Below are 11,011 nucleotides of genomic sequence, written 5' to 3' on the forward strand. Positions count from 1 at the left end.
CAGGACCCTCGATGTGGACGTGGATGTTGGCACACATGCCTCTTCGGTGCCCCAAACTTGGCTTAGCCCAGCACTGACTTTCCTTTGTCCCTAACCTGGCCCCCACCAGCGGCCCCACCTGGGAATCACAGCCACTCGGTTCTTGGGGCCAGAACCAGGCGTCCCCCACCGCCGTGTCCCCAGCCCCCTCACCCTCCACAGTCACCAGACCCCAGCGGCAGCTCCTCTGAGGCCCCCGCGTCTGCTCTGCAGCTTGGTGAGCGCCCAGGTGCCCCTCGGACCCCGGGGCACCGCCCAGCTCCTGACGATGCTGTGCTCCCCACGCACCACCACAACCACACAGGCAGTGTGAACACACACGCACGGACGGACCCCCCCCCACACACACACACACACGCTAAATTTGCGCCTCTGTGAGTTGTACGTGTGAAGCTCCTCCACGTCTCCAGAGGCGCCCACAAAAATAAAAAACAACCTGAAAGTTGCGACACTTTCTTTAGGTGTGGATGAAATTGTCAAAAGCTAACTTGCTCATGATTCATTAATTTAACTGCACATATTTGAAATCATATAAAACAACACAACCTTTGGTTTCGTGAACGCACGGTGACATCACCTCTGGCTTCGGCCATTCCTTCCCCACGGACGGGTGCAGCTGGCTCCCTCGGCCGAGTCTTCCGCATCCATGACGGCTCTCCAGCCGCCTCCTTACCATCTCCCTTCAGACATCTTGACATCTTCTCCAAAATGACACTGACAGGCCTCATACCCATCAGCGTGGCTACTATCAAAACAAAAATAAAAATAAAACTCACAGGTGTTGGTGAGGAGATGGGGAGATAGGCATCCTGTGCCCTGACACTGAGAATTTAAGATGACAACTGTTGTGGACAATCGTATGATGATTCCTTAAAAAACCAAATACAGACTCCACGTTTGCATGCCCAGGGGCTTCAGCCATGTCCAAGTCTTTATGACCCCATAGACTGTAGCCCACCAAGCTCCTCTGTCCATGGGATTCTCCAGGCAAGAATACTGGAGTGGGTTGCCATGCCCTCCTCCAGGGGATCTTTCTGTCCCAGGGATTGAACCTGCAACTGCTGACTTTCCTGCACTGGCAGGAGGGTTCTCACGGGGGAAGCCCATAGGCTCACCGTGTGATCCAGCGATCCCACTTCTCGACCGACACCCCAAAGAGCTGACAGCGTAGACTCAAACAGATATTTGCACGCCCGTGTTTACAACATTATTCGCAAAAGCCCAAAGGTGGAAGCAAGCCAAGTCTATTGGTGAGTGACCGGACAAACTTAACAGGGTTCATCCATTCAGTGGACTGTGTCTCAGCCTTTGAAATGAAGGAAGGGGCTTCCCTGGTGGTCCAGTGGCTAAGACTCCATGCTCCAAATGGAGGGGGCCCAGGTTCAATCCCTGTCAGGGAACTAGATCCCACATGCTTCAACTAAGGGGTTACAGGCCGAAACTAAGACCCAACACAGCAAAATAAATAAATACGTGTAAATTGGTTATACCCCAAAACAAAAAGTTTAAAGTTTGGGGAAAAAAATAAAGTAAAAATGCTTTGCCAAAATCCTTTGAGGAGGAGGAGGCTTCTCAGGGTGTGAGCTACCTGTCTCCTTGCATGGCCTTGCAATAAACCTTTCTCTGCTCCAATAAATAAATATAAATACATATTTTTATTTTCTTAGCATTTATTTGACTGCACCGTGTCTTGCTTTTGGCACGTGGGATCTTTAGTTGAGGCATGGAAACTCTTAATAGCAGCAAGTGGGATCTAGTTCCCTGTCCAGGGATCAAACCCAGGCTCCCTGCATTGAGAGCGCAGTCTTAGCCACTGGACTACCAGGGAAGTCCCTAAATAAGTTTGTTTGTTTTTTTAAAGGAAAGAAATTCTGATACTTGGTACAATACGGATGGACCTTGAGGACATGATGCTCAGTGGAATAAGCCAGACAGAAAAGGACAAATACTGTGTGATTCCACTTCTCTTATTGTTGCCTCCCCCTTCTGAACACAAGGCTTCATGGTCCACAGTGGCTGCTTGAGCTCCAGCCACAACAGATGCATTCCAGTGGGCAGGAAGGTAAAAGAGGGCGTCCTCTCGCTTGAGAACACCCCCACTCACATCCCACTGGTGGGTGGCACATCCAGCTACAAGGGAGCCTGGAAATACTGTCTTTGATTCTAGGCGGCAATACACTCAACACAAACGAGAGGCCCCATTACTCAGGAGGAGAAGGATGGGCGCAGGGGGGTGGTCGGCCTCCCCTCCCTGTTCCTCCAGCGCCAGGCCCTTTGGTCCCGCCCACACCGCCTCTGGTCCTCAATATAAAAACCAGTGTAAACACACGCCTTCTCCCTCCCTCAACAGACTCGCGCGGGTTCCACGTGGCGCCCTGGATCCCCTGCACACCCCAGCTGGCCCCCCACTCCCCGCCCTTTGCAGAAACACGAGGCCCATCCCCGCCTCCAGCCGGCCCCAGCCAGGAATGTCCTCTCTGCCGAGCCAGCCCGCAGTGCTGAGCCGCTCGCAGGGATCAGCCCCTCCTTCCTTTGTGCTCTGAAGGAGTTAGCTCCCCGCGTGTTAAGATTTCCTGCACGTGTGCCGCGTGCCGGGCACTGGGGAAGGAAGGCGTCAAGGTGGATTTCATCTGCGGGCAAGTCTGCCTCTCACCCAGGCTGCGCTCTGGGGGGTTGGAGTACCCCCCTTCCCCGCCCAATGCCCACCTGCCGAGGTGCCAGGCCCCAGGTCAGCAGGACTCTGGCGAAGCACTCCTCAGCAGGGCGGTGATGGCCCTGGCAGGAGAGACCCGGGGGCATAGCGCAGAGTGGGCTGTGGCCACGGGGACAGTAACATGCTGTTACCCCCCCCCCCAACACACAACACACACCCGGAAGAGGAAGCAAGGGGCCGCGGCTGGGCAGGTGGGGAGGGCGTCTTCCTGCTGAGGGAACCATCAGCCCACACCCCCCACCCCGGGGGCAGCCGGAGCAGCGGGGGCCACGCAGAGGCTGAGGCGGCGGGGTGGAGGGGGGCGGCTGGCACATTTGCTGAAGAGTTCAGCCTTCTCCCCCGGAGCTGGGAGCCGTGGGAACGGGGAAAGGCTGTTGGCAGAAGAACAACAGGGCTGGATTTGCATTTCAGAACGCATTTCAGAAGGTGGAAGGAGGGCTGGCAGCTGGGAGGGCACATAATAGCCCCAAGGGCTGGTGAGGAACGTGAGTGCTGCCCGCCCCCCCAGCCGGGGCCACCAGAGCCCAATGAAGCTGCCCCCTTGGCTGCCCCCGCAGAGAGGAGAGCACTCAGGGCATCCCAGGGCCCTGGGGCGGGGGCGCCCTCGGAGGGGGCCCCCCAGGGAACGGGAGGGTGAGTGGAGGGAGCCCAGAGGGCAGGCGGTGGGCTGGCCTGCTGGGACCCCCGGCTCTCCCCTGTCCCCCACCACACTGTGGAACCGGCTGGGGTATCTGGGGGGAAGGGGCTGCTGAGCCCACAGGCAGAAGGCTCGCAGCCAAGGATCCCGGCCATCCTGCCCGGTGAGCTGGGGGGGCTCAGCTACCCCGTCTGTAAGAGGGGATTCTCCTGGGGTTCTCCAGGCAAGAATACTGGAGTGCTTTCCCCTTCCTTGCTCCAGTGGACCGCGTTTTGTCAGGCCCCGACTAGCAGGGACATGTCCTCCGGTCGCTCCACATAGCTGGCCGGTGTGCCTGGCGCCCTGGGTGAAAACTTCAGCAGCCGCCCCGGAGGTTAGGGCAGAGGCACTGATGGAGTTGCCGTGTCTCTGGGTGGCCGTCAGCCCGTGGCCTGCGGGGCCTGTGCCAGCCAGGGTTGCTCTCTGAGGCCTTGATGGTGTCGGTTCGGGACACACTCACAGAGCACCTATCCCGGGACATGGCGCCATCCCAGCATGTGTGGTCATCCTGTGATAGGTCATCATCGCGGAAGCTGGGGCCTTGCTCCCCACCTGACCCCGCCCACCAGGCCCTCCGGGGGGGATGGGGCAGGCAGGGCAGGAGGGGCAGGTGTGGGCGACTGTGGTTCTTAGGCCCCAGGAGCCAGGAAGGGCCCACGAGAGACAGGCACAACGCCACCTTCCGCAGAGAGCCAGCGGTGGGGGACACTCCGGGTACATGGACGAGGGCCCCTCCTGTCCGAGCTCCTGGTGACCGGAACAGTGTGGGGGGGGGCCTCCTCTCCTGAGCCCAGGCTGGGGTCACATGTCCCTGGGGAGCGGGCAGCCTCCAGGGTTCCCCAGGAGAGGCACCCATCCTGGGGACGCAGGGGAAGACTGGCTCACTGTGAGTCCCCAGGCCCCACCCTGGCAGAGAGACAGGCCTCCCCATGTGTGAGGGAAAAGCTCTGTCCTGGCCCAGCTTTGCATCTGGGGACCCAGGCCCCACCCCGCAACATGGAAGCCAGTGGCCTGCGTCTACCAGGCAAGACAGAGACCTCCCGGCCGTGGGGCAGCCCACCCCCCACCAGCGACTTGAGCTGGTCCATGCAGGCGGGGGGACCCAGGTTACAGGGAGGGGAGGAGACTGGGCCAAGCTCTGAACAGCCCCTTCCAGCGGGCACCTGGGACCCCCGGAGAGCGGCGGAGTTTTGCAGGCGCAGAGGCCAGGCTGAGTCTTGGAGAGTTGTCGGTTGGTGGAACGGTCTCCGCTCTCGGAGCGGGGACAGCGTCACTAGGCAGCCGGGCTGGGATCAGCTGGTGGGGCTCCGGATGGGGAAGTGCGGCGGTTGGCCCGCCCACGGCCCCAGGCAGGGGTGGGGGCGGTGAACTCTGGTTCTGCCCCCCCACCCTGCCCTGCTGGGCAACTTCCAAAGTCCAGGGCGGCGCGAGGCCCAGTCCGTGTTTCCCCGCTGGATCCCAGCCCACGAGGTGGGGGCTCCTGGAAGGGAGGGACACGTGGGAGGTGCCAGAAGGAGCCCGCGCACCTCAGCCTCCAGGGTGGAGCGGAACATACCAGCCGACCGAAGACCATCCTGGAGAGCAGCAGGACTTGGAGAAGTCCTGCCCCATTTTGGACAGTCCGCCGCATCAAGACCGTCCTAGCCGTGGCCCTGCACCCACACCCTGATCTGTTCTGCTCCTCCTGTCCTGACCGTCCCTCGGCACTGGGACTGGCTTTGGCCAACGGAGCATCACGAAGGCCGACGTGAGCAGGCCAGACCTCGGGCCTCTGGCTTGCACCCTCTGGCCTCCCTGAGACTCCAGGTGAGGGTGCCCGAGGTCGCCCGCTGGAGCCACGGAAACCGCTGAGTCAGCGCCGCCTCCCGCCAGAAGGAGGCCGGCTGAGCACGCACAGCCCAGGTGCACCCGGGACTCGGGGACGCAGCCACCCAGCCGGGCCCAAGCTGCCGGCCCCCGGAGTAGAGAACAAACACAGTGCTGGCTGTCTGAGCAGTGGGTAACCCACATGTGTGCATGCTCAGTTGCTCAGGCACATCCGTCTCTGTGACCCCATGGACTGTAGCCCGCCAGCCTCCTCTGTCCATGGGATTCTCCAGCAAGAGTACTGGAGTGGGTTGCCATTTCCTCCTCCAGGGAATCTTCCCAACCCAGGGACTGAACCCACGTCTCTTGTGTCTCCTGCGTTGGCAGGCGGATTCTTTACCACTGAGCCACCTGGGAAGCCCCTGTAAGGTAACCAGTACCTCTGCCTTTTAGAGATACATCTCTCAGTGGGTTGCACTGGAGACAATTAAACCAGAAATAAAAAAAGGACGGAAGGTTCCATCTTGTCTCTGCACCCAATCAATTCTCTGAAGTCTCTGTTTCCTTCTCTTTAAGCAGAGAAGGTGGCCATCAGCCTCTTGCAAGAATTCAGTGAGACTCTGGGCACGAAAGGTGTTTGTACAAATGAATGTGTGCACACACAGGCACCCTCTCCTTCCAGTAAGGAGACCTCCTGAATACAGCATCTGCATTCTTCCTGGGTCAGTGTTGTGGCTTGGAGTCTGAGCCTCCCAGCGGCAAGACAGTGAAGCTGGGCTTGCTGAGTTCTGTGCCCCTGAAGGCGGCAGGGCTTCCCCAAGGGCTCAGAGTGGGTGGGTAGAGCCTGGAAGGAGCCCAGACCCGTGACTCCGCGTGGCGGCGCTCATCAGAGCTCCGAGGCTGCTGCGGGGCGGGAGGGCGGGAATGAGAGGCCCACCCTGGGGAGGGGCCTCTGCAAGCCCGTTTCACCTAGTACCAGTCCCTTCATGTCACTCTGGGGCTACCTCCCCCCAGGAGGACCAGGTTTCTGGTCTGCCTTGGGCTTGGGCCGCAGAGACCAGCCTCGTGAGTACTGTGTGTGAAGCAAGAGCAAGTAGGCGCTGAGTGGGAGACTGTGGTGGGGGCATGCTGGGCCTTGCACAGCATCCCTGGCCACTCCGAGACCACCCCTGCTGGTTTCCTGGCTCCCAGAGGCCCTCTGGAGAAGCAGGGCAGCTGGCTGGGGGGTGCTGGGCAAATCTGAGGTGCGCACCTGTCGTTCTGGCCGCGTCTGGCTGGCGGGCTGGCTCTGTGGCATCTCTCCCAGCCTCCAGAGCCACAGGGCACCTCCGCCACAGCCAGCTTGACAGCAGCGCTCCTGTGGCTCCGCTGTGGCCAGGGGACTGTGGGGACCAGGCGCTGGGCTGGCCGAGCGTCCGGGCGGGGGCTGGGGAAACCCGGCCTCGGCCTCGCACTCTCTCCTCTCCCCGCCTGCTCTCATGGAAAATATGAACCGCGCTGGATGCGCTCCAAACGCAAGGGATTCCATTGTTCTGGCTTCCGCCCCGGCGTCTGGGGACCCAGCCCCTGCCTGGCCTTTCTCCTGGCGTCTCCAGGTCTTGGGACAAACGGTTCAAGAGCCTCAACCCAGTCACCTTCCTGGCCTGGGAGACAGACCCTGGGGAGATTCTGGCCGGGCTGGCCTCCTCCTTAGCTCAGGATGCTCCTACGGGATGCTTCCAAGCAGCTCAGCCCTCAGGGTGCTCTCTCTGCAGACTTTCTCATCACCGTCCTTCCCTCACAAGCTCTACTTCGGTGGGGGGGTGGGGAGGGAGGGAAGGAGAGACATGGTCAGGGGCCACTGAGTGAGGCCCTTTCACATGTAAACATTTGTGCCTGTGATAGAGCATGCAGAACCATTTCAACCATTTTTTAGCGTCAATTCAGTATCATTGAGTTTGTGTAGTGTTATGCAACCATCACTATGTATTTCCAAAACTTTTCATCGCCCCGAGAAGAAACCCCTGGCCCCCCAGCCCCTGGCAATAGCTCGTCCTCCTTCTGGATTGCTCCTGTGAGGGGAATCCTGCAGCTCGTGGCCTTTTTGGTCTGGCTTTTGCACTGACCGTGCTGTTTGCAATGTTGCACCAGCTACCACTGCTTCGTGCCTGCCCCTGGTGAGTCACATTCCACCCCCTGGAGGTGCTTTTCTGTTGATCCCTTCACCAGCTGACAGGCGTCTGGGCTGCTCTCACCTTTTGGCTGTGGCAAATAGGGCTGGCTGCAGTGTCATGTGAATACTTTATATATGCTTCATGTTGCCGTGAGCTCAGGAGGACTCTACCCACTTTAGCCATGAAAAGGCTGGGGCTCAGAGGACCTCAGGGTTTCCCTGGTAGCTCAGTTGGTAAAGAATCTGCCTGCAGTGCAGGAGACCCCGGTTTGATTCCTGGGTCAGGAAGATCCGCTGGAGAAGGGACAGGCTCCCCACTCCAGTATTCTTGGGCTTCCCTGGTGGTTCAGCTGGTAAAGCATCTGCCTGCAGTGCGGGAGACTTGGGTTTGATCCCTAGATTGGGAAGATCCCCTGGAGAAGGGAACAGCTAGCCACTCCAGTATTCTGGCCTGGAGAATTCCAGGGACTGTATAGTCAATGGAGTCACAAAGTCGGACATGCCTAAGTGGCTTTCACTTTCAAAGGACCTGTGACTTAGAGTAGGAGGTAGTTAATTTTAAAAGAAAAGACACGAGATGACCTGGACTTTGGAGCCGAGAAGACCTGACTGAGAGCAAGAAAAGAACAGTCTGAAGATGGAGCCTCAGGGGAGCTGGGCGCACACAGCCCGGACTGCACGACCTCCTCAGGAGGCAGGACTATTTTTAGTCTTATTTCAAATAAAGGAAACTGAGGCCCGTCTGCCTTCCTCTTGAATGTGTCCACTGGGGGCAAGTGTCTTCATTTCTGAGCCTTGAAAACCCCCTCACCACCCGCTCTGTGGTGTGAGAACCTGGCTAGGGGCCGGAGGAGGTCGTGGGTGCAGCGCTCAGCGTGGCTCAGCTGGTCCTTCCTGCTGGCACAGGCCTGGCCCTGCTGAGTCCTTCCGGGCTCCCCAGCTCCGTGTCCCCATCGTGGAGGGGCTTGGAGGCCGTGGCTCCTTACTGCAGCCTGGACTGCTTCTGCAGCCAGGGGAAGATCAGCGGTTTCCCCATCGGCCGTCTCCTCCTGAGTCACACTGCCGGGTCATTGAAGGAGTGTCCCTTGGCGTCCTGGCCAGCGGTCAGCACTGCATGCCAAGTCCTCTCTGACTTCTCAGACAACTGGAGCCCTATTTCAGGTCATCTAGTCTGTGGCCGAGAGCATGGGGCTGAACCCTGGTTCCTTGACTGGGTGGTGATTCTTGTACTCCTTCCGGAGCAATGGTGGGGCCAGGGCTTCAGTTCCTCCATCTGTAGAGTGGGGTTAAAGTCAGTCTCCAGTTGCAGGGGTCCCAGGACAGGCAGAAAAACCACAGCAGCTCCAGCCAGTGAGCACCAGGTGGGGAGGCTCCCTTGAACCTTCCCCCTGCCGCCTGGCCTTCCCTAACCCTGGCTCTGCTGGGTGTCTGCTCCGCAGATCCTGGATGGGGCAGTGCTTTTCCAGAACTGTGTGCTGTGGGTCCCTCCTTTTCTCTGCCCTGGACCTCCTTTATCCTCCTCCATGGATTCCCTTGGGAAAAGTTTCACGCACCAAGCCCACTGCAAGTATTAATCAGTGACAAGGCCCTTTGCCATTCTCTGCAACGGGAGACACGGAGTGCCTGCCCACCGGAAACTCTGAGCAGCCTGGTGTGTACGTTTGCTGTGGCTGCTATAATGGGACCACACGCCAGGCAGCTTGATCCACAGAAAGGTCTTGTCTCTCAGTTCTGGAGGCTGAAGTCTGAGCTCGCAGTGTCACCAGGCTTGGTTTCTTCTGAGGCTGTGAGAGAGGATCTGCCCCACTCTCTCCTGCAGCTTCTGGTGGCATCAGCAATCCTTGGGGTCCCTTGGCTTGTGAACGCATCACCCCGTCTCTGCCTCCGTCTTCATACAGTGTTCTCTCCACATCTCTGTGTCTCTGAAGTGTGTTCAGTTTCCCTCTAATAAGGACACTGTCATTGGATGAGGGCCCTCCATAATCTCATCCAGCTTCATCTTACTTCGATCACATCTGCAGTGACCGCACTTCCAGATAGGATCACAGTCACAGACACCAAGAATTGGGATTTAGACGTATCTTTTGTGGGGACAGAATTCAACCCCATACACCCAAGTTATCATTTCATACAATGTTTGGGTCTGGTTTTCTGACTCTGTCAGAGAAAAATGCATAGTTTTGTGATGTTTCTTAGAAGGTAGAAAAGAACTCAGTGTGTGGGGGGAGTACTTCTTCATGGTCCAGTGGCTAAGACTCCATGCTCTCAATGAAGTGGGCCCGGGTTCCATTCCTGGTTAGGGAACTAGATCCCATGTGCTCCAACTAAGAGTTCGCATGCCTGCATGCCGCAACTAAAACCTGGAGCAACCAAATAAATAAATATATGTTAAAAAAAAGAAAGGAACTCAGGGACCCATGCCTCCACATGGGGACCCTGGTAGGCCTGCTATGCTGGTCTGGGGGCTTGGGAATCACAGTGGAGCCAGGGTTCTGTGACCATGTGACCTGCTGCTAATAACAGGAACTAGAATCAGACCTTTTAAGGATGGAGAATGTTACCTTCCTTCTCCTGACCAGCTGTTATTCCCCAGTTGGGTGACGTCTGTGAATTACCGGGGAGCAGAAGCCATAGCGTTGCAGGAGGCCCACTGGGGCTCCCCAGACTTATCACAGGAACATGGGGAAGTCAAGGTGGTCAGGTGAGCAGACAGACTGGCCCCTTGGGAAGCCACCGTCCAGAACCGTCCTTGCCTGCAACAACCCAGCCCAGCCGCAGAGCCGGCCGAGCCCAAGCACGGCAGACAGCAGAGTCCTGGGTGTGGAAACCTGTTTCTCAGAACACAGCAGGTCCAGAAGTGATGCCTCAAGGCGGGGACAAGCCAGAGCCAAGAGCAAGCACCTGCTGCCCGGGGGTACACAGAGGGGTGTGCTGGGCCTGGCACTGCGCGCTTCCAGCCTCCCTGTCTGTTAGGAGGTCCCTGTCTCAGTGACAGGCATGACGACGTCCTCCGGGAAGCGTGGCCGTGTGTGTGGCTTCAAAGCCCAAGCGCAGCCCTCCCTGGCAGCTGCCTGAATTTCCAGGCTCAAGGATACCAGGATAGGGCACCGCCTTTCTTCTAGGTCTTGACAAAAGACCCAAATGTCCCCAAAGGCAGGCCCAGTAGGGACTGAATTGACCCGCTCCCGTCACGTGGCCACTTACTCCGACTGGATCACACTCTGATGCTCTGAACCTTTTACAGTTATCGTATTCCCTATTTACAGACACTGATGGACAGACAGGTTAAGTGACTTGCCCAAGATCACACGGCTGCAGGTCCTGGGCCCCCTGCCCGGCGTCGCAGCCGGCGTGTGAAGGTGCACTGGCCCCACCAACGGGCGCACGCCCGGGCGAGGCGCCGCTCCACGTGCGACAGACGGAGGGACCGCGGCAGGGATTGCGTGTCCAGACCGCCTTCCCCGCCCGGGGCCCAGCGGCCGGCGGGAAGGGAGGCCTCAGTGGGCGGGGCCTCGCCCAGACTGCCAATGGAGGCCCGGGGGCGGGGCGGGGCGGGGCGGGGCGCGCGGCTGGGCGAGCTGGAGGCGTGGCCGGCGGGCGACGGGCCAATAGCGGCGCGGGGGCG

The 11,011-nt window shown here is 58.9% G+C and overlaps 1 long non-coding RNA gene across 1 annotated transcript; it reads right to left on the minus strand.

Moving 5' to 3' along the window:
- Nucleotides 1-527: 527 nt before the first annotated feature.
- On the minus strand, nt 528-4,748 carry LOC139032752 (uncharacterized). The gene is made up of 2 exons (XR_011485348.1): nt 2,746-4,748; nt 528-784 (listed from the first exon to the last, which is right to left on the minus strand). It is a non-coding gene; the product is annotated as an uncharacterized lncRNA (long non-coding RNA).
- Nucleotides 4,749-11,011: the final 6,263 nt, after the last annotated feature.

This window comes from Odocoileus virginianus, chromosome 33 (assembly GCF_023699985.2).
Source record: "Odocoileus virginianus isolate 20LAN1187 ecotype Illinois chromosome 33, Ovbor_1.2, whole genome shotgun sequence".
NCBI classification, from domain to species: Eukaryota; Metazoa; Chordata; class Mammalia; order Artiodactyla; family Cervidae; genus Odocoileus; species Odocoileus virginianus.